General features: G+C 35.0%; 1 pseudogene; it reads left to right on the forward strand.

Annotated features, from left to right (window-relative positions):
• Window positions 1-742: 742 nt before the first annotated feature.
• LOC110867150 lies at window positions 743-24,131 on the forward strand (annotated as a pseudogene).
• The last annotated feature ends 663 nt before the right edge of the window (window positions 24,132-24,794 follow it).

Consider the following 24,794-nt stretch of genomic DNA (forward strand, 5'->3'; position numbering starts at 1 on the left):
AAAATGTACAACTTACAATGAACATCACTTTTCAGCCGTTACATGCATATAAGTATGATTAGATTTGATTTATTTAGTTTTAACTGGAAAACTACGTAAATAGTGAATGTCATTAACTCATTCCCCTATCTATTCATTTAATATTCGTATTTAGGTTGTAAATTTGTCAAGATTTGACACCACTTGACAAAAAAAGGAACATGGCGCAATCGTCTTTTAGTCTCTTAGGTGGTGTTTGTTTTTTCAGATGTAAAAGGTCTGCAATCTGTGCACCACATCTGTAGATATCTGCAGAAGAAGAGGTGAACCAAAAGTCTGCAGTCTGCAAGGAGAAGAGGGTTTGTTTTTTTATACTTCTACAAAAACCCCTCATTTTTAATTAAAAAAAAAGAACAGAAAGCCCTAAACTCTCCACTCCTCCACTCCTCTCGATCTCTCTCCCTCCCCTCATATTTAACAATCAGTCACACCCACCTCCACTCCTCTCGATCTCTCTCCCTCTCCTGCTGGTCTGGTCCGACAAATCCTTCACCCTCTCGCCCCTTTCTCAGTTCCGACAGGATAACAGCCGGCAAAGATGATGTTGACGGTGGTGCACCAGCGACGGCAGGCGACAGCGACGCCGCTCACGGCGGTGGCTGAGGTGGATTTTCGGTTTATTTTGATTTGATTCGAGTTGCAGCTCAAATCCGGCTTCAGGTTCATCCGGTTTAGGGGTGTAATTGTATTTATATAGGCGGAGATGTGGGGGTGGAGGTGGTGGCAGAGATGTGGTGGTGGAGGTGGTGGGGGGATGCAGAGAGTGGCGGAGATGTGGTGGACTGGTGGTGGAGGTGGAGATCCGGTGGTGGAGAGTGTCTGTGTTTTGAAAGAGAGAAGAGGTGGGCTTATGTCTGCGTGGGAAAGATGTGGGGAAGAGGTAAAAGATGAGAAGTGCTTTTGAAAAAAAAAACAAGCTGCAGGACCCAAAGGTCTGCGCGACGCAGACATAAGTGGCCAGAAGTGCTTTTGGCCAAAAAAAAACAGCACCTTAGTCTTTTATACTTCCGTTCGGTATTATGATTATTAAAGTTTAAAGTGAAACTCTTTTATTTTTTTATTTTTTTTTGGTTAAGGGTGAATTTTTATTTACCCAGCCCAAACTTGAATGGGCCATTGAATCTCGTTCTGGGTTGGCTGGGTTTTTAAACCTCTCTTTTTCACACCTTATTAAATCTTGAAATAGGTTTTCAACATTAAAGGAAGAGTAAACTGCCAAAAAAGTACCTGAGGTTTGGTCACTTTTGTCACTTAAGTCAATTAAAACACTAATCTCGTATCTCGAAACAGTTGAACTTTGTATGAAAATTTAAATGGATCAATATACTGACAATATAAGTGAATCATTTAGAACTTAAAATGTTTAAAGCTTAACGGTGATTAGTGATATGTCTCATAATCTGATATGATCCTCTTACACAAACTCACAAAAATATTCTTTGTAAATATTTCTTTACTGCATTTCGTTAAAATCAAAATCCAAAAAGATTTTCAGTGTGTTTTAGCATAAAATTTTGAAAATTCAAAAAGATTTTATTTCATTTTAGTTTCGACAACTGATGATGAAAAGCTGATTTTCAAAATTCCGAGTGCTAAACATGATAAACAGGTTTGGGTGAGTTTGTTTGCCGTGAAAAGTAAAGTTAAAAAGTTGAGATAATTTGTGAAATGTCATATTATAACAAATGATGTTTTGAGTTTGTTTTTACGAATGGTGAGCATAGAATAAATTTGTCAAATTTTAAATTTGTGGAATTTATTGTGTGGTAGAGTCTTGTGCAGGTCCCCATGTTTACACCTGAGCAGAGTGTGAGCCAGGTCACGATTTTAAAACATGTAAAAGTCAGACTACGATCCCAGCACAACTTAAGGGGGAGTCTGTTCAAAAAGGGGAGTCGGTTGATGTATAGAGCCGGCTTCTGATCCTGGACCATGTCCTCGCAAGCTATTGATGCTGATGAACTTAAGGAATCAAGAGATCGGATCAAGAGAAGATAGAGTCAGATTGAGATCCTGAAAATTTATTGAAGATTAGATCAACATTCAAGGGGGAGTATGAATGGTTGAAAGCCAGGTTGAAATCCTGAAAAAGAGAGAGAGAAGAAGAAAGAAGATTGATGATGCTTTACACTGTTAGATACTTCAGAGAGAGCAAGAAGACTGATAAAGATTGAAGACGTTGAAGACTCGACACTAAAGACTTCGTCAACATCCAAGGGGGAGTCTGTTGGTGCATATGTCGACTTCGTCTTGTATCGAGTCTTGTATTAGATTAGAAAGATCAGGACACGAAATACGAGAAACGTGTGATAGTGACCATTTCGCACGAAATGGAACAAGGGCATTTCGCACGAAATGGACATTCTCCATTTCGCACGAAATGGGTCTTGCCCATTTCGCACGGAATGGATGGCCTATATATATATCGTGCCTGTTCATTTCATTTGTAACTTTCAGATTCCAGAGCCGAAGTGCTGCTGAAGTGTCTACTCGCTGTAAAACGCTGTTATATCAATCAAAAAGACAATTAGAGTGTAAATCAAGCTGTTTCAAAGTCGATACTTTAGTTTTCGCCTCTCGTATTGATCAGAATTCTTCTGAACGACTCGTTTTGGTCGTGAAAACGATCCTACAATATTTTTATTATTATCTTTTTGAGATAAGAAAAAAGTCAAATTGAGATGAGTGTCCTATATATTAGTTATTTTTAATTTAAAAGATAAATGATTATAATTATACATATATTAATTAAATAGAAAAGAAAGACACAAAAATCAAAAAGTAAATGTCCCTAATAAATTACACATGTCATTCCATTCCATGGTATTTTATTATATGTATAGAAGATTTTTCAATCTCTACTAAAGATGCTATCTTTTATTATATATAGATTTTTCAATCTCTACTAAAGATAATTTTAGTCACGTAAACCCAAAGTTCAAGAAACTTGAGTTTTACGACAATTTTATTGATCCGTTTTCACACGTTTGGACCCATTCTATATATGTATGGACCCTGTCTGACATACACAATCAACTGTTTGAACTAATTAAATTACTTATATAAATAAATATATTATCATAAAATATTTAAACTTTTTTTTGAACGGCCAACAAAATTCGTTTATTCATACTAGCAAGGTGTTACGCACCAATTATACAAAGGAAAGACCATACAAGATACACATAAATATTTAAACTACTTTCCTAGTTTGCTATGTCACTTTGGTATATTTATTTTATTACACACTTTGAGATTATGTAACCATATAACACTTGTATGTCACTTTACAAAACAATAAAAACTAAAGATGGAGTCATATTACTAATATTAGATAAAGGCGGCAAACTTATGAACGAAACAACAAATGTGGTGTATAAAGAAATTTTTAACGACTTGTGATTTTTTCGTATTTATTTTTTTTTTCAGTTAATTGTAATTTAAGATTTACATAAGTAATGTAACGTTTCTTTTATTTCAAAGTTTATATCAACACTAACAAATAATATAATTTGCTTGGGAAATTGGATTTAATAATCCAACCTAGAAGTGGTAGGCCTCTGGCAGTCCCATCATTTAACAATTTTGCCTTCAACAGTCCTTAGTTAAAAAAACTTAACTCCGTTAAGTTTTTTTTCCGAATTACAAGTTGATGTTTTAAGATTTTTGATCAGAACGAGGATACGAGTCGATTAATGTAAAACGCACGTCGAAATGTTTCAATTTTTTTTTGAAAACATAATGTCGTATGAAAAAGTTATAAACGTTTAAAAAATATTGGAGGAATATCCATGTGCCTTACAAATAGAGAGAGAAAGTCAACAAATAGGTTATTACAAAAATATCCTTGGAGTCATTTTTGTTCCAACACTTTCATCTTAACCATTGATTTGAAAAGTAAAAGGTTAAGGTTCATTTTAATCATGCATAGGCAAAATCAACTTTTTATTTAATCATACCCCTATTATATATATATATATATATATATATATATATATATATATATATATATATATATATATAATATAAAATTCTTTCTAATTAATTCATCATCAGACCCATCCAATTGAACCACAACAACAATGGTTCAATCAATCAAACATGGAACACCTCTTGCCCTTTGCACTTTACTGCTTATATCCTTTACTTTTATTTATCTATTATCAGGAGAAAGCCCTTTGTTATCCATACTCACCATGACCCGCAAGCTTTATCATTCCAAATCGTCGTTAGTCATTGTAAGCTTCTTCATACTTGATTTCTTTTTAATCTTTAAATAGTTTGGAAAAGATTTATTGGTTTCTAGTCAATTTTGAAACTTGTTTTGGTTGTAGGGAATCCGCTAGTTGAACTAGTGGACGTGAATAATGTTTATCAAGATCCGCTAGTTAACTAGCGGATGTGATATGTTACATAAACACTATTCCGGATCACCTAGATCATAACAAGTTCCAAAAATTGACTAAAAATCATATTGAAAACATCTCCAAACAAGCTAAAGATAAAAATAAACATTCCTTAATGTGTCGGTGTTCTCTTGATTAATTTTCCTAAATTAGCTTGTTTTGTGTGATTGTACGTAGCAGGATACCTCAATGTATAGAGATGAGTTGGAAACAGCCTTGGATGGAGCATCCATGGCCAACAAAACGGTGATCATCACCATTGTGAACCGAGCCTACACCGAGGGTGACAAACCAATGCTTGATATATTCTTAGACGGGTTTTGGCTAGGAGAAATACAAGGCAATTGACAAACCATCTTTTGATCGTGGCAGTTGACCAGACCGCGTTTGAACGGTGCAGGTTTCTTAGATTACATTGTTACTGGCTAAAAACTGAAGGCAAGGACTTCGCTAATGAGAAGACTTTCATGTCCAAGGATTTCATAAAGATGATGTGGAAAAGAACCCGTTTTCTTGGAGATGTTCTTCGACGTGGATACAATTTTGTTTTTACGGTAAGTCAATTTTAGAATGTGTTATATTACATTTATTTTATTTTAGGGGTTAAGTGTGTAAAATATGTTAAATTTACATCTATAATTAAGAAATAACAATTAAATTTTAAAATTTGTTTTTATATGAATAATATCTTAAGTTACCGATTTCTAGAACTTTATACATAAAATGATAAAAAGGTACACAATTTTACATCTTCTAAATAAAAAAATCAATAGTTAGTTAATCAAAATAATACATTAAAATCTAATATACGAAATATATAAATTAAATGCATTTTCCTACACTCCCTTATATAGTTATTTGTACTCATTACAAGTTTAGTTCGATCATATCTGTAAAATTATGAGGCTATTATTGGGCTTATAATTTGGTTCCTAATTCATCCAGTCTTGTGTATTATTTATTGGGCTCATATTGAGCTTATGTGGGCTTATTATGGGCTGGTCCATCTCTCGGTGCAAGTTGTTGTGTCTGTTACTGTGGAAGATATTTTGGGAAACTTGTTGCAACTTGTTGCAACCACTTATGGGCCATTATTGTTATTCCTGGTTTTACTAAGGACTTGTGTGTAAGTTTCAGGGGTTCCGGATAAACATTGGGAAAGAAGTTGGGCTTAAGTGTAACTTTGTCAAGTTACATCATATATAATGATTTGTTGCAGCTAGGGTTTCATTATTCACCACTTCCAGATCCTTCTGTCTCTCTCTCTTGTTCGTGCACTCAAAGTTGTAGAACTTGAAGTTTTCTTCAAGTTCTGGGTTGCTGCTGTTGAAGATCATTCATAAATCTTCAAGATCTATTGTAGATCAGTGTTTGTTGTTCATTCTGTCTTTCAGATCCTGTGGATCTCAGTTGTTATGGTTGTATTGTTCTAGATAATCAACTGATTTATCATCAGTTGATTACTTATACTTGTATTGTTCATAAGATCTTACACTTTGTAAGATCAAGGGTGGTTGGGTGTTTTTTCTGGGTTGGTAAATAATAAAAGTTTTATGTCACCGTTTTATCACTATTTCTGGTGTTATTGTTGTTGATTGCTTTGCATAAAACTGTTCATACCATTTTTACATGGTATCAGAGCTTCATCGCTCCTGATCTGTTATTTCCGCTGTTCATCTCTGATTTTTTGTTGATTGTTTGTGTTTAGGTTTTCCCTGGTGTTCTAGGGCTTGGATCGACTTGATCTTGGGCATATTGGTTCAGATCTGTTTACTGAAACCCTATCTTAGGGTTTCTTTGGTTGTGTGAGGATTTGTGCTGCTGGTGTTCATACTGCGTTGGTCTCTAAAATCCTTGAAGGTTTTAGGGCAAACTAACCTGTGTGACACTTGGTATTCTGGACATCAGATTTAGTAGTTCTTGAAAACTACGAATCTGATATACTTTCAAGTATTGCACCCTCTGTAAGATCGTTCTATCCTATTTCTTTTCTGTTGTTGGATAGTTGAAGTCGGGGTAGTGAGGACCGGCACATATTTGTATTGTTTGTGTTGTTTTTTGGTTGGTTATTGTTGCTGTTGTTACTGTTAGGGTTCGGCTCCTGAGTAAAGGCTTGTCCAGGCACCTTGAGTGATGAACCTGGAATCTGGTCCCTGACTCAGTTTCGCCTTGTCTTTAGTTGGTTTGGTTCTTGTGTTTTTTGTTGATAACTTGTTGTTGTCTGTTTGTATATTTGGTGTTTTTTTGTTGCTTGTCATTATGCCTGCTGAAACTGGTCCTAGTACTTCTCAGACGTTGATTAGTAAATTGGATATAGGAGATCCGTTGTACTTACATCCTAGTGATTCCAGTAGTTTAACTATTGTTAGTGTTAAACTCAAAGGAACTGAGAATTATGCTGTGTGGTCTAGTGCCATGAAATTGGCTTTAGAAGCTAAAAACAAGTATGGATTTATAGATGGTAAGGTTGAAAAATCTAAAGATGATGAAGTTTTGGCAGCCCAATGGGATAGATGCAATTCTGTAGTACTTACTTGGTTATTAAATTCTATTTCAGAAGAATTGTTTCTTGGTCAAGTTTTTTCTAAACTAGCTTCTGAAGTTTGGACTGATTTAAAAGAATCCTTTGATAAGATTGATGGTTCAGTTGTCTATGATTTGTATAAAAAAATAAATTGTATTTCACAAAATGGTAGTACAGTTGCAGAATATTATAACAGATTGACAACAATGTGGAAGCAGTTTGATGCAATGCTTCAACTGCCTTCATGTTCTTGTCAAGCTGCTAAGGATTACAATGATTTTTCAGCTCTTATAAAATTAATGCAGTTTCTCATGGGGCTTGATGATGTTTATCAGCCTGTGAGAACTAATATTTTGACAAGAGAGTCATTTCCCTCAGTAAAAGTGGCCTTCTCTATTGTATCTAGAGAAGAGTCACACAGGCTTTCTAGTAATGGATCTAAAAACCAGAATGTGTCATTTGTCTCTAAGGCTAGCCAAAGTTTTGAGAATAAGAAAAGGTCAACTAGAGGACCAAACAATCTTAAATGTACTCACTGCAATATGTTAGGTCATACCATAGACAGATGTTTTGAGATTATTGGTTATCCATCAGGGTTTAGAAGAAGAAATAACAATAATACTAATAATAACTCTTCTAATAGAGTTAATTCAACTAGTGTTAATAATAATAATAATAAGTCTAATTCTTCTGTTGGTAAATCTGCTGCTTCTTCTGTGTCTGGATTGCCATTTACTTCTGAGCAGATTACCAAGCTGTTAAATCTTGTTGGTGAAAGTTCTCAGTCAGAGTCACAGAATCCTAATATAGGAGGTGAGTGTTTTAATGTGTCTAATTTTGTGAGTTGTTCTAGTTCTAGTGTGTTTAATAATAGTCATGTTTGGATTGTTGACTCAGGGGCGAGTCAACATATGGTTAAGTCTGATAAATATTTGATAAATGCTGTGGATGTCTCTGAGTTTAATATTACTGTTAGTCATCCAAATGGTACAAAGGTTAAAGTGTTAAAGATTGGTAATATTGAGCTAACAAAAAATGTTGTGTTACAAGATGTTTTTTTTGTTCCAGATTATTGTGTAAATCTGTTGTCTGTACATAAGTTAGCTAAGGATAATTGTGTGTCTGTTGTGTTTAATGAGGATAGTTGTTTGCTTCAGGATTCCAAGTCAAAGAAAATCCTGATGAGTGGTAGGCAAGATAGTGGACTGTATGTTGTAGGAATTAATGGTAATTCCACTTATACTTGCTTTAATAGTGCTGTGAAATCTGTTACTTGGCATACTAGATTGGGACACCCCTCTGATCAGGTCTTAGCTGTGTTGAAACAGTGTCTTAACTTAAATTTAAATGGTCATAGCCCTTGTGATATTTGTCACAGGGCTAAACAAGTTAGAGTCCCATTTCCTTTAAGTGAACATAAAACCAAAAGTGTAGGTGATCTTGTTCATCTGGACTTGTGGGGTCCATACAAGGTCACTAGTTATGAAGGTTTTAGGTATTTTTTGACAATTGTTGATGACTTTTCAAGGTCTGTTTGGTGTTATTTTATGGCAAGTAAAACTGAAGTGTTTGAAAACTTAAAAGGGTTTTATGAATTGATTCTAACACAGTTTAAGAAAAAGATTAAAGTGTTTCGAAGTGATAATGGGACGGAATTTGTAAACAATAATATGAACATGTTTTGTAAAACTAATGGAATTTTACATCAAACTACGTGTTCCTATACACCACAGCAAAATGGTGTGGTGGAAAGGAAACACAGGCACCTTTTAAATACAGCTAGGGCTTTGATGTTCCAAAGTGGTGTTCCATTGAGGTTTTGGTCAGATTGTATTCTAACTGCTGTGTACCTGATTAACAGGTTACCCTCCTCTGTGTTGAATAGTAAGAGTCCTTTTGAGGTTATGTTTGGTTTTAAACCCTCCTTGTCTCATTTAAGGAACTTTGGATGTTTGTGTTTCACTACTGTTTTAAATGAACCTGATAAGTTTGCATTTCATGCTGATAAGTGTGTTTTTCTTGGTTATTCTAACATAAAAAAAGGGTATAAAGTTTGGAGTTTAGACAGTAAAAAAATTTATTTTTCAAGAGATGTAAAATTCTATGAAAATGTGTACCCTTTTAAACTTAAAGGAATAGATAATCAAGAAAGAGGCTTTGAATTAAATCTAAATCATTTAAATTTTTTTGATATAATAACATCTGAAGTTCCTAACACGCCCAATGATGAAGAGGGTACAAGTGGTGCACATGATCCAGTTAGTGATGATCAGCAACCACTGCAGCCCTCTACATCAGCCCCTGTTTCCGGGGTTGAGTCTAGTCAACCGGTGGAACAGGTTGGCAGTAGTAGGTTAGGTAACAGTGGTAGGGCAGAGGACACTTCTGGGTCAAATGATGACACCAACCAGTCTGAGGGCACTCAGTCTGTTAGACGTTCTTCTAGAAATGTTTCTATGCCAAAAAGGTTTGATGAATATGTTGTTGAAGGGAGGGTTAAGTATGGCATAGAAAAATGTGTTAATTACGCTAATTTGTCTGTTGAAAATATGTGTTTTGTGTCAAATCTGAATAAAACAGTTGAACCCACATGTTTTAGTGAAGCGGTTAAAGATCCCAGGTGGGTTGAGGCAATGAATAAGGAAATGGAAGCATTATATAAAAATGGTACTTGGGTTCTAGTTAATTTGCCTAAAGATAGAAAAGCTATAGGCTGCAAATGGATTTATAAAGTGAAATATAAATCAAATGGTGAAATAGAGAGGTTTAAGGCTAGGTTAGTTGCTAAGGGTTTTAGTCAACGTGAGGGTCTAGACTTTGGTGAAACATTCTCTCCTGTTGTAAAGATGGTCACCATTAGATGTGTATTAAGCTTAGCCATTAAAAATAACTGGAAAATTTATCAACTAGATGTTAATAATGCGTTCTTGTATGGTTCTATTTCCGAAGATGTTTATATGAAACTTCCACCTGGTTATTTTTCTGAAAATGAGACTCGTGTATGCAAATTAGTTAAATCGTTATACGGGCTTAAACAAGCCCCGAGACAGTGGAATGAGAAATTAAATGAAGTTCTACTTAAAATGGGGTTTGTTCAGAGTTTGTGTGACCACTCTATGTACATTATGTCTGTTAACTCTGTTTTTGTGGTGTTACTTGTTTACGTTGATGACATAATTGTTACGGGGAACTCTGAAGTTGACATTATTAGAGTTAAAACTGTTTTGAGTGAAAGTTTTCAAATAAAAGACTTAGGTGTGTTGAAGTATTTTCTGGGTATTGAAGTGCTTTATGTTGATAGTGGTATGTGTTTGAATCAACGCAAGTATTGTTTAGAATTGCTCAGTGAATTTGGTTATTTGGGTGTTAAACCGGTAAATACGCCTATAGAACAAAGTCATGTTATTAGTCATAAATTGAGTCAAAATCAGTCTGTTGTGAAGGATGTTACTGGATTTCAGAAACTGATAGGCAAACTTATATATTTGTCTATTACTAGACCTGATATAAGCTATGCGGTTCAGTTTCTAAGTCAATTTATGCATGCTCCACAAGAGTGTCACTTACAGATTGCATTACGTTTGCTCAAATACTTGAAACAGTCCCCTGGAAAAGGGATTTTGTTTAGAAAAGATAATGACTTTGTGCTAAGAGGTTTTGTTGATTCAGACTGGGCTAAGTGTCTAATGTCCAGAAAGTCTGTAACCGGATATAGTATATTCTTAGGTAATGCAGTTGTATCTTGGAAGTCAAAAAAACAAAGTGTAGTTGCAAGATCTACCGCTGAAGCGGAGTATCGTGCTATGTGTACTGCTTGTTGTGAAGTTATGTGGATTTTGAACTTATTAAAAGAATTGTGTGTTGAATGTACTTTACCTGTGAAGTTGTTTTGTGATAGCAAGTCTGCAATTTCGATTGCGTTTAATCCGGTCTTTCATGAACGGACTAAACATTTTGAGCTTGATTTGCATTTTCTGAGAGAGAAAATCTCAGCTGGTATTGTTGTTCCAGAAAAAGTAACTACTGAACAGCAATTGGCTGACTTATTTACCAAAGGTCTGAATGGGTCACAACATGATGTGTTGTGTAAGCAGTTGGGTATGCTGGATGTTTTTACTGTATGAATTATGGGGGGATGTAAAATTATGAGGCTATTATTGGGCTTATAATTTGGTTCCTAATTCATCCAGTCTTGTGTATTATTTATTGGGCTCATATTGAGCTTATGTGGGCTTATTATGGGCTGGTCCATCTCTCGGTGCAAGTTGTTGTGTCTGTTACTGTGGAAGATATTTTGGGAAACTTGTTGCAACTTGTTGCAACCACTTATGGGCCATTATTGTTATTCCTGGTTTTACTAAGGACTTGTGTGTAAGTTTCAGGGGTTCCGGATAAACATTGGGAAAGAAGTTGGGCTTAAGTGTAACTTTGTCAAGTTACATCATATATAATGATTTGTTGCAGCTAGGGTTTCATTATTCACCACTTCCAGATCCTTCTGTCTCTCTCTCTTGTTCGTGCACTCAAAGTTGTAGAACTTGAAGTTTTCTTCAAGTTCTGGGTTGCTGCTGTTGAAGATCATTCATAGATCTTCAAGATCTATTGTAGATCAGTGTTTGTTGTTCATTCTGTCTTTCAGATCCTGTGGATCTCAGTTGTTATGGTTGTATTGTTCTAGATAATCAACTGATTTATCATCAGTTGATTACTTATACTTGTATTGTTCATAAGATCTTACACTTTGTAAGATCAAGGGTGGTTGGGTGTTTTTTCTGGGTTGGTAAATAATAAAAGTTTTATGTCACCGTTTTATCACTATTTCTGGTGTTATTGTTGTTGATTGCTTTGCATAAAACTGTTCATACCATTTTTACAATATCATTTTTCGTTGGTTAACTATGTTTTAAACCTTTTTGTTTTTATCCAAATACCATGACAAACTTGTTTTCGTCAATTTAAGGCTAAAAGTTATATGATATTTTAGATTTTGTTCATTTCTAGTGATATTATGTGGTTAAATTATTTTAAAGGACCAAATTTAGATCATAAATAGATGATAAAAGTGTAAAGTAAGACTGCTAATTAGGCATAAAAATAAAAAGTATTAACTAGGCAAAAATAAGATATAATATTATTATCCGAGGTATATTTTATAACTTGAATATTTTTCCAAAACGTGTGCTATTTAATTGATATTTTAATATTTTTTCTATAAAAACTCAACGAATATTGATAGATTGGACCCAATGAGTCAATGACGACGTGACTTTTCCTTCCTTTAATCTAGAATATTAATGATATTAACAAAAATATGTAAAAGCAAGAAATCGTATCCACGATTATCAGACATCGTCTTAAATTTAATTTTTTTTCTTTAAATACTTGTTTAACATAACTGGAAAAAAGTGAAATAAAGAATCCAGTTTTAATTATGCATCTCTAGAAAAAAAAAAGTGAAATAAAGAATTCGGTTTTTAATTGTGCATCACTGCATAAAAAATCATATATAAATGCATCGGTGAGAATCATTATATAACACGAAGTTATTGACAAGTCAGTTAAACGTTTTTTTATCAATCATTTATATTATTTAAATCTTGTAGTTTTATATATAGAGAGAGACCAGTTATTGTACAAAATGTTTTAGCGTACGAGTTGTATGAGATTCAATATCAACATGCGAAAAAAGTTTATAACATGCGAGTTTGGTATTTTGAGTAACATGCGATTTTTACTTTTTTTAAAACACGCGAAACTTTTTTTATAAACTTGTGAATTTTTTTTGAACATGCGATCTTCTGTTTTTACAACATGCGAACTTTTGTTATAACTTGCGAATTTGACATTGCGTACGCTCGCACGTTAAGGCAAAATGTACGATATATTTATTCTATATACACACACACACGTGTATATATGTGTAGATTATGTGTAGAGTAAAATGTCAAAATGGTTACTGAGTTTAGTCACTTTTCCTACTTTAGTTCAAAAATGAAATTTTTTATATCTGGGTCCCTGAGTTTTTATTTTTGTTGTCATTTCCATATAAATGGCAAACTCAGTTAAAATATATCATTAACTCTCATTGATGATTTTGACAATTCTCAAACCTTAGGGACGATTTTGGCACTTTCCCATTTAGTCTTTTGTTTTTAAATTTTATAAATTCTATTTTTATATTTAAATAAAAATAAAAATAGTTATAAAAATATATATACATATACACAAATTTATATGTACACACACATTTTATATTTTTACACTTATTTTTTTAATTTTCTTTTTTAGCTTTAAATAAAAAAAATAATAAACTGATGATGTTTGGTACGACGGATCAACAAGGGGAGATAAGATACGAGTGCCGAGATAGAGGGTGTGGTTGTGGTGGTGAGATTGGTGGTGGCGAAGAGAGAATGATATAAGAGAAAGAGCGCGCATGGTGTGTGTATATAATGGCGAAGCTTGAATGAACTCTCAATGGGGGCCGCCAGACTCTCAAAATCCAAATTGGTAGGGAGTCAGACTATTAAAAAATCTAATATTTTACACCAAAAAAATTCAGAAATTTTTGGTAAAATTTATCACTACGAGCAAAAAATCTCAATAAAGCTTCGCCACTGTGTGTATATATATAATTATAAATGCATGTGTGTATATATATATATATATATTATGGTTAATTTATTATTTTTATTTTAAAGGTAAAAAGGAAAAAAATAAGTGTGTATATATATGTGTGTGTATATATATTATATTTATATTTTTTTTGTTTTTACTTTAAAATAAAAAATAAAACTAAAAAAATAAAAGAATAAATGGCTAAATTGTGAAAATCGTCCTTGAGGTTTGGGAATTGCCAAAATCATCCATGAGTTAATAGTACATTTTAACTGAGTTAGTGATTTGGATGAAAATGACTACAAAAATGAAACCTCATGGATCCAGATGGAAAAAGTTTCATTTTTGGACCGAAGTGACAAAAATAACCTAAACTGAAGGATCATTTTGACATTTTACTCTTTATATTTTTTAAATCTTGTAGCTTTATATATATATATATATATCGCACACGTGTATATATGTATAGATTACGTATAAGGAAGCTATCAAACTAATTTGTTTATATGATTTTTAGTTTTGTAGCGTTACCTACAAACACCAGTGGCGGACCCAGGAATTTTTTCATGGGGGTGCGGAATATTTTTAAAAATTTTAGGCCCCTAGGTATATAAGTAAAAAAACCGGTTCGTATCGGGTCGGGTCGGGTCATGTAAAACAAACGAACATCAAACTAAATTTATATAATCATCAAAAACATGTCAAACCTTGTAACAAACATAATTAAAACGTCGACGCCCTATGAGTTTTCATTTTTTGAAATCTACCCAAAACATCATCTAAAATTAAAATTCTTAAGCAATTCTTTCTCTATATAATATAAGTTTATCGCTCCATAACATAATGTTTCAAATTTAATTTTAATTTTCAACTATTCAAGCCCTAGAAATCATAACGTAAGTTGTAATCATCCTAAAAATATATAAACAACATAATCACCCTAAAAATCATCTAAGCAACCATAAACAACGTCAAAACACACAAAATTTCAAACCTATTTAACAACTTTATTACCCTTTTTTTCTCCTATAATATCAACCAAAGTCATCAAAATAACAAAGAAACTTACCCGTGTTCGGATTCCGGTTAGATTTGGTGTCAAACGGCGGTGGTATGGTGGCTGATTACGGTGGTCGCCGGCTGTTGGACTGTTGTCGTTGGGTGATGTTGTTCGTTGGCAGTGCAGGGACGCAAGAGAGAGAGAGAGCAGGAGACAATTTCTAAAGGTTTTGAGCTTTAATTATTTTATTATAGTTTGAAATATTGTTGGGTTTGATTAATGGGCTAACTAGTTAGGAATTATAAGTGGGTAAAGGTATAGGTATTTGGGTTTAGTAAGTTAGGTATTAAAAGTTATATAATTTAGGTAGTATTTTTTTTAAATAGAAGTTTACTAAAAAAATATAAAATATAAATTGATAATACTTTTTACCTAAGGAGTGCGGACGAAAAATTTCAAGGGTGCGGTCGAAAAATTCCAAGGGGTGCGGACGAAAAATTCCAAGGGGTGCGGACGGGATTTTCGACGGAAATTAGCACTAATTTTTTTTCCCCGGGGGTGCGCCCGCCCACCTTGGAGTGGGCTTGGGTCCGCCCGTGACAAACACATTAGCAATATAATTTACATATGTGTAGGCTATATACAATACAATAATAAACTAATTTCTAGGTGTTAATTATAACTTATATGTGAGGATTGAGAAAGAATGAACATTATCATTTTATATTTTTTTAAAACTGAAAATATAAACTGTTTATTTTGTTATACGTGTATATTTTCTCAGTATATAGTGTTTTGTATATATCTTTTCTTTCTACATGCATGTATATGTATTTGTTCATTATCTTCCATTATGGATTTCAAAAGAAAACTGTGCATGCTTAACTTAATATTCATTATCTGGATACAATGTCTATATAAACACCTCTTTTAGATGGACATAACTAAATTGTTTTGTACACGTGCTTTAGTATAATATTGGTTATGAATAAACATTGCTACAAATATGCATACATACACACATATATTATATATAGTTTGCAGGGCCGGCCCTGAGAATTCGTGTACCCTGTTCGAACTCGAAAAACGTGCCCATAGGCCTTAACGAATTTGGGTATTGGGCTCACTAAATGTCTAAACATAATGCCAATGGGCTAATTGTGACAACCCGAACTAGAAAGGTTAGTATCTTTTAGTCTCACGATTCTGTTTTCTTATTTATTCCCGTTTACGTCCCTTACAATGATATAAATCGTTTAACGCTCGTAACTGGAATAAACTTTCTAAACGTAAAACGGATGAGGAATATGTTGAGTGTGTATTTGGGCCATGTATTTTGGCCGTATGTATCGCATATGAGGTCTAGCACACACTCTCAATTGGGCCGGGGACCATGTACGTTCTCTTTGAAGCCCTCTCCTTTAATTCACTTATGAGTTGGCCAGTTTCTATATAGCCCAAAGCCAGGCCCAACAGTAGTAGAGGCTTTCATAATCGGTTAAGGAGTGCATCGCTATTATAGATATCCCATTTATCACATAGTTAACCCTAAATATTGATTCCTTTTCCATCAAGTGTGCGACGACAGCAGGCTGGGCGAAGATCCCTTCTTTACTCGTGTCCATATTGCAGCCGGTATGTGATCATGATTTATGTGTGTCTAGTTTGATGTTATACGTGAATTATGTGTGCAGGTTTGCCCTATATGTGTGCAAATTGTTAATGTATGGTAGGATTTATATATGATGATAATAGAAATCGGCCAACTACCTGAATAATATATAAAATCGGTCCAATCACATGAACTGTGAAACATGTAAGCATTAAAGAAGTTTTGTCGGCTATTATGCCACCTCACAAACATCATGTAAATTGGAATGATTTAATATGATTATATGTATACCTCAAAAAGTAAATGTATCAGAAATCATATGCTCCACTAAAAACAAATTTGTGACTCAAATTAGAGGTCCAATTAGGATGGAGTGTTGTCGGCCATGTGATAAAATTGAGGGGCCCAATGAAGCTTTAACACTAGATCTAATTTTGTCGGCCATTGTCTTTGGTTTCATTAAATCGACATTATCCACACTAAGGCAATTGGCACTATTATCATTGATGTATTAGAATAGATTATGATAGTATGTGATTAATAAGCATATGATAGGGATTATTCAGATACATAATGAGATCGTAAATCGACTAGAATATGGATGGTTAACGGCATGATTATAAATACTCAATGATTAATGAATATGTATCAGTTGTTGTTACGTTATGATAATAGCTACGGGTATGTCGTGATAAACATCAGAGGGTTGCATAATTAGTAGAGAATTTTAGTCCGTATATTAAACACATGTGATGATGGAAAATCTTTGAAATTATTAGGTTGTTGATTGGGCCGTATATCTATTTAACAAACTGATTAAATTGCTAAATTGTTAGATGATATGAGAACATGTAATACGAGGGTGTATGCAGCCAAGGGCTTACTACGTATACCTGAGGAACGATGTGAATACGTGTATTACTATTATAGCATGTGAAACAATATGTGTAAATATTTGTGCGGTACCTTTTTGATGTATGCGTGAAGAATGTAATTTCTTTGCACACGGAACTGATTATTAGTGATAAACACAATAGGACTCGGTTGACCTTGGACGAATAGCGTAGCAAAACACACCGAGCAATCTAAGGTGAGTTCATCTTTCTTGAGCATGCGTCCCGGTGGTTGGGACAGTCAGTGGGTATCCTGGGGAGGGATAAGTCTTTTGGGTAAAAACGGGAATGTTGGATAATATACTCTTCCTATCACCTTTAAAGTCCCTCCGTGTTGTTTGGTTACCTGGAAGGTAACATGGTATTAGTTAGTAGCGCTACTTAGGTTTGGCAACCTCACCCCGTATCTGGGAGAACGGGTGTTGAACTAATGACCTAGTCATGACCAATGCTTTGATAGGAGCATTGGAGAAAGGGCAAAATAATCAGAAGCCGTCTTGTATTGGGGTATTATCAACATTGTTTTCAACATTACTTTTGGAATTAAATTCAATGGATTAACTAAACACTTGGTAACCAACGTTTTTGTAAAACTATGAACTCACCAGCGTTGTCTGATACACTTGTTGCATGCTCGCAGGTCGTTAGGTATCTTGAATTCGGGGAACTTGCTGTCTGGAGTAGCTGGAGTGGTCATGGGTCGACAGGAAGGATTTATGTGACTGATTTCTTGATATTATACTTTGGTTTTGAAACAGTTTAACTTCGTTTACTATTTGCTTCCGCTGAACTTATTGATTTTCGTTTAAAACTTGTTGAAGATGTTTTTATTAATAATGGGGATTTTATTTATAATTTGTATGGGTTCAATGTAATTGGTGGCTCGTTATTGGTATGTCACACGCCTAACAGGGACACTCCCTATGTGGTAAATTGGGGGTGTGACAGTTTGGTATCAGAGCCATTGGTTATAGTGAACTTGGTTTTAAAACGTTTTCATAAAACCAGACTATAACCGAACAGTACCGACATCGACCATGACACTCAGCTCCAGACTGCAAGGTTCGTTTCTCATTTACGATTACATAGTATATCTAGTGTACACTTATGTATAACATTACATGTGAATGCACACTTGGCACAACAACATGAGCCCTTATATTACCAACCCCTGTCATTTGAACTGTTAGTGTGACACAACCCTTTGACTATTGTCATTCTTGATCATGTGAAACCTTTCGCTTGCTATTTGAATGTGGGGAACCTTTTAGCGCAAGTTAAGAGGCACTGAGATAAGCATGCAAATCGCCTTATTATTATGGGTGCACACGTAATAATAACGCGAGGTGCATGCAAGTCCCAGTGAGGCTTAACGAGCGTGGGAAGGGTTCTGCCCTATTGTGTGTAAACTTGATAGTTAGTATGTTTCAACGTGATGTTTGACTTTTACCTCGTTTCGACCCTTAAGATAGTTCCCTTCTCTTATTAGAACCATGAGTGGACGTGGAGGAGGCCGAGGTGGTGGACGTGGCCACATTGCTATGACCCAGGCCGAATTAACCGACTTTTTCTGCTTCTGTTTTAGTTGACTCTTGTTCCGATTGGAGTTATGTGCTTTAGGGTTCAGTCGTCAGTAAGGACTGACTCCCACCTTTCTTGTAAATAAGCATGTAGTAGAATTAACTGATAGTAAATCGATAGAAGCTTCTCATGTTCTTTTTGGTTGTAAACTTGATCTCGTGGGTCAAGTGTTCGACATTGACCTACTTCCCAATACTCCTGTAAGTTTTGACATGGTCATTGCCATGGACTTGGTTATCTATGTATCAAGCAGAAAATTCTCTGCAAAAAGAAAATCGTGCGTTCCCTCTCCCCAGTGGGGAAATCCTTATCCGTTTAAGATCATCGTAGTGGTGCCGCTGTTGGCATTGTCACCGTCGTGAAAGCCCAGAAGTGCCTACGGAAGGGCTACTCTGTTATACTAGCTCTTGTCACCGATTCGCCACTTTAAGAAAGGAAGATCGAGTATCTTCATGTTATTCGTGAAATTTTTGACATGTCTTCCAAAGAGTTACCTGGTTTACCTCCACATCGTTAGGTGGAATTTTAGAATTGACCCTATGCAAATCCTGATTTCCTTCTGGGGTACAGCAATCCCTTGGATTCGCTGGATACTATCACAGCTTCATCATAGGATTTTCGAAGGGTTCGCAACTTCAACCTCCTTAGCATAGCGGGGAGCTGTGAATTCCTGAGAAATAAAATCGGGGAACGTCTTTTCAGCTTTTGAAACCCAACCCTACAACACGCGGAGCATCGCTTCTATCCGAGGGTACCGATGATCCAGCGATATACCATGATGGTGTTACGGAGAGGAACTGCACGACCTACAATCTCCGGTGGAAACCGTGGTCATTGGATTTAAGTGGGAGGCATTACTTGGACGGTACCGAATGCACCAATTAGACCGAACACAAGGGCCTCCAGTGCACCCTTGTTTCAATAGAGCTAACCATGTGATGGCATCGCTAGATGGAACTTCCGAACGAACACGGGATTAGGAGAACTATACCCACGCATCCCTGTAGACGAACCTTATCACTTTCACTTGTCATCGCCGCTAGAAGTGAAGCAGCCACAGTTACACGCGTTTGTCGTTTTGCAACACTAATCTTTACCCACCAAACTCTGTTTTGGACAAATGATACACTCACGCGACCGCAATGTAACGAACCTCCCTGTTGTGCCATGCCGCCATGCACCACTACTGGAAATTATTTCTAGACAACAAATTTGCTGGCCAAATCCTTCGGATGTTTAATGGACCCCTGTTTCGCTCGATTCTTTGTACGAACCTCATTAATTCCCTGTTTCTTTGATTGGCAACTGATATAACAAAACGCTAACAACCATACCATGATTTCCACCGATCACAAGATTAGCCCCCCCCAGGCGTTGTAAAGTATCTATAGATCGAGTTCGTCGGAACTCACTTCAAGCCATTATTTTAGATCAATTTTCGGGACGAAAATTCTTTCAAGTAGGGGATGATGTGACACCCCGCGAAAACGCTTAACAAAACTAGCTTCCTCAGTGACTGTTTGCTAAATTTCGGGACGAAATTTCTTTCAAGTTGGGGATGATGTGACAACCCGAACTAGAAAGGTTAGTATCTTTTAGTCTCACGATTCTGTTTTCTTATTTATTCCCGTTTACGTCCCTTACAATGATATAAATCGTTTAACGCTCGTAACTGGAATAAACTTTCTAAACGTAAAACGGATGAGGAATATGTTGAGTGTGTATTTGGGCCATGTATTTTGGCCGTATGTATCGCATATGAGGTCTAGCACACACTCTCAATTGGGCCGGGGACCATGTACGTTCTCTTTGAAGCCCTCTCCTTTAATTCACTTATGAGTTGGCCAGTTTCTATATAGCCCAAAGCCAGGCCCAACAGTAGTAGAGGCTTTCATAATCGGTTAAGGAGTGCATCGCTATTATAGATATCCCATTTATCACATAGTTAACCCTAAATATTGATTCCTTTTCCATCAAGTGTGCGACGACAGCAGGCTGGGCGAAGATCCCTTCTTTACTCGTGTCCATATTGCAGCCGGTATGTGATCATGATTTATGTGTGTCTAGTTTGATGTTATACGTGAATTATGTGTGCAGGTTTGCCCTATATGTGTGCAAATTGTTAATGTATGGTAGGATTTATATATGATGATAATAGAAATCGGCCAACTACCTGAATAATATATAAAATCGGTCCAATCACATGAACTGTGAAACATGTAAGCATTAAAGAAGTTTTGTCGGCTATTATGCCACCTCACAAACATCATGTAAATTGGAATGATTTAATATGATTATATGTATACCTCAAAAAGTAAATGTATCAGAAATCATATGCTCCACTAAAAACAAATTTGTGACTCAAATTAGAGGTCCAATTAGGATGGAGTGTTGTCGGCCATGTGATAAAATTGAGGGGCCCAATGAAGCTTTAACACTAGATCTAATTTTGTCGGCCATTGTCTTTGGTTTCATTAAATCGACATTATCCACACTAAGGCAATTGGCACTATTATCATTGATGTATTAGAATAGATTATGATAGTATGTGATTAATAAGCATATGATAGGGATTATTCAGATACATAATGAGATCGTAAATCGACTAGAATATGGATGGTTAACGGCATGATTATAAATACTCAATGATTAATGAATATGTATCAGTTGTTGTTACGTTATGATAATAGCTACGGGTATGTCGTGATAAACATCAGAGGGTTGCATAATTAGTAGAGAATTTTAGTCCGTATATTAAACACATGTGATGATGGAAAATCTTTGAAATTATTAGGTTGTTGATTGGGCCGTATATCTATTTAACAAACTGATTAAATTGCTAAATTGTTAGATGATATGAGAACATGTAATACGAGGGTGTATGCAGCCAAGGGCTTACTACGTATACCTGAGGAACGATGTGAATACGTGTATTACTATTATAGCATGTGAAACAATATGTGTAAATATTTGTGCGGTACCTTTTTGATGTATGCGTGAAGAATGTAATTTCTTTGCACACGGAACTGATTATTAGTGATAAACACAATAGGACTCGGTTGACCTTGGACGAATAGCGTAGCAAAACACACCGAGCAATCTAAGGTGAGTTCATCTTTCTTGAGCATGCGTCCCGGTGGTTGGGACAGTCAGTGGGTATCCTGGGGAGGGATAAGTCTTTTGGGTAAAAACGGGAATGTTGGATAATATACTCTTCCTATCACCTTTAAAGTCCCTCCGTGTTGTTTGGTTACCTGGAAGGTAACATGGTATTAGTTAGTAGCGCTACTTAGGTTTGGCAACCTCACCCCGTATCTGGGAGAACGGGTGTTGAACTAATGACCTAGTCATGACCAATGCTTTGATAGGAGCATTGGAGAAAGGGCAAAATAATCAGAAGCCGTCTTGTATTGGGGTATTATCAACATTGTTTTCAACATTACTTTTGGAATTAAATTCAATGGATTAACTAAACACTTGGTAACCAACGTTTTTGTAAAACTATGAACTCACCAGCGTTGTCTGATACACTTGTTGCATGCTCGCAGGTCGTTAGGTATCTTGAATTCGGGGAACTTGCTGTCTGGAGTAGCTGGAGTGGTCATGGGTCGACAGGAAGGATTTATGTGACTGATTTCTTGATATTATACTTTGGTTTTGAAACAGTTTAACTTCGTTTACTATTTGCTTCCGCTGAACTTATTGATTTTCGTTTAAAACTTGTTGAAGATGTTTTTATTAATAATGGGGATTTTATTTATAATTTGTATGGGTTCAATGTAATTGGTGGCTCGTTATTGGTATGTCACACGCCTAACAGGGACACTCCCTATGTGGTAAATTGGGGGTGTGACACTAATAACTAATCTAAATCATAAAAATAGTTTTGTAAGTGGACCTATGTTGGTGTTTGTATGTGTATAACCTATTAATTTTTTTACATATACATATCGGATTTAAAAAAAAAAATAACGTGCCCTTCGAAGTATCGGGCCCTGGCCGGTGGTCCTCCCCGCCCACCCTCAGGGCCGGCCATGATAGTTTGTTCAAGAGAAAATCACTAAAATTAACCGTGTTCGTTCGTTAAGGAAATAAATGTGTTTATGAAGGTTCATGAACACTTACCGAACGAAATTTATGTTCGTGTTCGTTCATTAAGGAAATGAGAGTGTTCACGAACGGTTCACGAACACAAATAACTTTGGCCAACGCGACGAAGGATAAAGGTGGATGGCCCGTAGAGTAGCACTGGAACTTGAATCCCTTATTGTGGAACAGAGGTCGATCGTATTCGTCGATGTAAATAATGAGAAAGGAAAAGAAAATAGTACATAAACAAAGTGAAATAAGGTTTCCTAATTTAATTGTTATGGTAATAAAATAAATAAAAGTTTAATAATATAAAAAGTATAGATAAATATATGAAAGTAAAAAATATTTAATTAAAACACAAACATAAAACATAATCGAACGCATATAAAATGAACGAAAGTTCACGAACGCCTTACCGAAAGTTTACGAACACAATTGAACGAACGAGACCTCTGTTCACGTTCGTTCATTTAACTAATCGAACGAAATTTCTTGTTCATGTTAGTTCGTTTATTAAATGAACGAACATAAACGAACTTCCCGCCGAATAATTCATGAACTATTCGCTAAACGTTCGATTCGTTTACAGCCTTAATTACCATTGGATCACTGAAGAATTTTAAAAATTTTTGGTTTCTTTTTTTTGGAATTTTGCTTTTTCATTAATGATAGTACTTTTTTAGTAGTGTTATAAGGCCTGTAAAATATAATATATTAAAAGATCCTAAGCTATTAAATAGTTCTTTATATATGTTGAATCAATTACAGGACACCGATGTTTTATGGCTAAGGGATCCATTTGCAATACTAACCCTAAATGAAACTGTTGATCTTCAAATAAGTGTGGACCAGTTTAACGGCAAGCCATGGTCACAAAAGAATCCGATAAACACCGGTTTTTACATGGTTAGATCCAACAACAAGACAATCGCATTGTTTGATGAATGGTATGGGCAAAGAAACAACTCAACAGGAAAGAAGGAACAAGATGTTCTAATTGAGCTAATGAAAAAAGGTGCTTTTAATAGGCTGAGGCTTAGGGTTCGGTTTTTGGACACCAATTATTTCAGTGGATTTTGTCGAGATAGTAGAGATGCTAACGTTGTTTCTACTGTACATGCAAATTGTTGCAAGAGTATTAGAGCGAAAGTCATTGATTTGGTCACGGTTATTCATGATTGGAAGAGATTTAAAGATCCATCTCGCAATAAGACAATCGAATATCGATGGTCGAATCACTCAGCATGCAAAAATTCATGGATTTCATGAGTTAGTTTATGCATTCGCCAACGGATTGGATAAGAACACTTTGAAATTTTAGTGTTTTTGTAATTTATTCTTTGTTGTTGTTGCTCATGAAGGTTTTAATCCTAAAACGAAGTTGAAAGAAAGTTGAGGGGGTTAAGGTGGCAAATTTAATTAATTAATATTTAGTTAATTGTTTGAATGTTTTGAATTATTTTAGGTGTTTAATTAGTAGAGATAGTGTTTAGTAAAAAAATGATGTGAGTTGGTATTTGATTATTATTGCGAGACGTATTTGAGTTGGATTAGTATGGTTTATTTTAGTATAAATAGATAGTTAGAGTCTGTGTAATTTGAGTAGGATAATTAGTATCATACCAGTATTCGTTTTTATGGACTTCGAGTAGTTATAAAACAAATTCTGCCCCAAAGCGCGGAAGTAACTATAAAACAACATCAGTAGTTTTTAAGAGTTTAATTATAGGGTTAAGTTACTGTACAAAGGAGTTTTAACATACAAAATACCCTTAACGTGAGAAGTGGAGAAATTTTTAAGTTTTTTGAAAAATGTTTTTTCCTCTCTTATTAATCACATATTTTAGTCCAAAAATTCAAAAATAAAAAAAATCATGATTTTATATTTGTAGAGTAATTATGTAACTTAATAGAGCAATTATAATTACTCTACAAAATTGTAGAGTAAGTATACTTACCATACAATAATTACTCTACTCTTGTAAAATCACATTTTTTTTTTATATTTTACAATTAAACATTAGTTTTT

Source organism: Helianthus annuus, chromosome 7 (assembly GCF_002127325.2).
Source record: "Helianthus annuus cultivar XRQ/B chromosome 7, HanXRQr2.0-SUNRISE, whole genome shotgun sequence".
NCBI classification, from domain to species: Eukaryota; Viridiplantae; Streptophyta; class Magnoliopsida; order Asterales; family Asteraceae; genus Helianthus; species Helianthus annuus.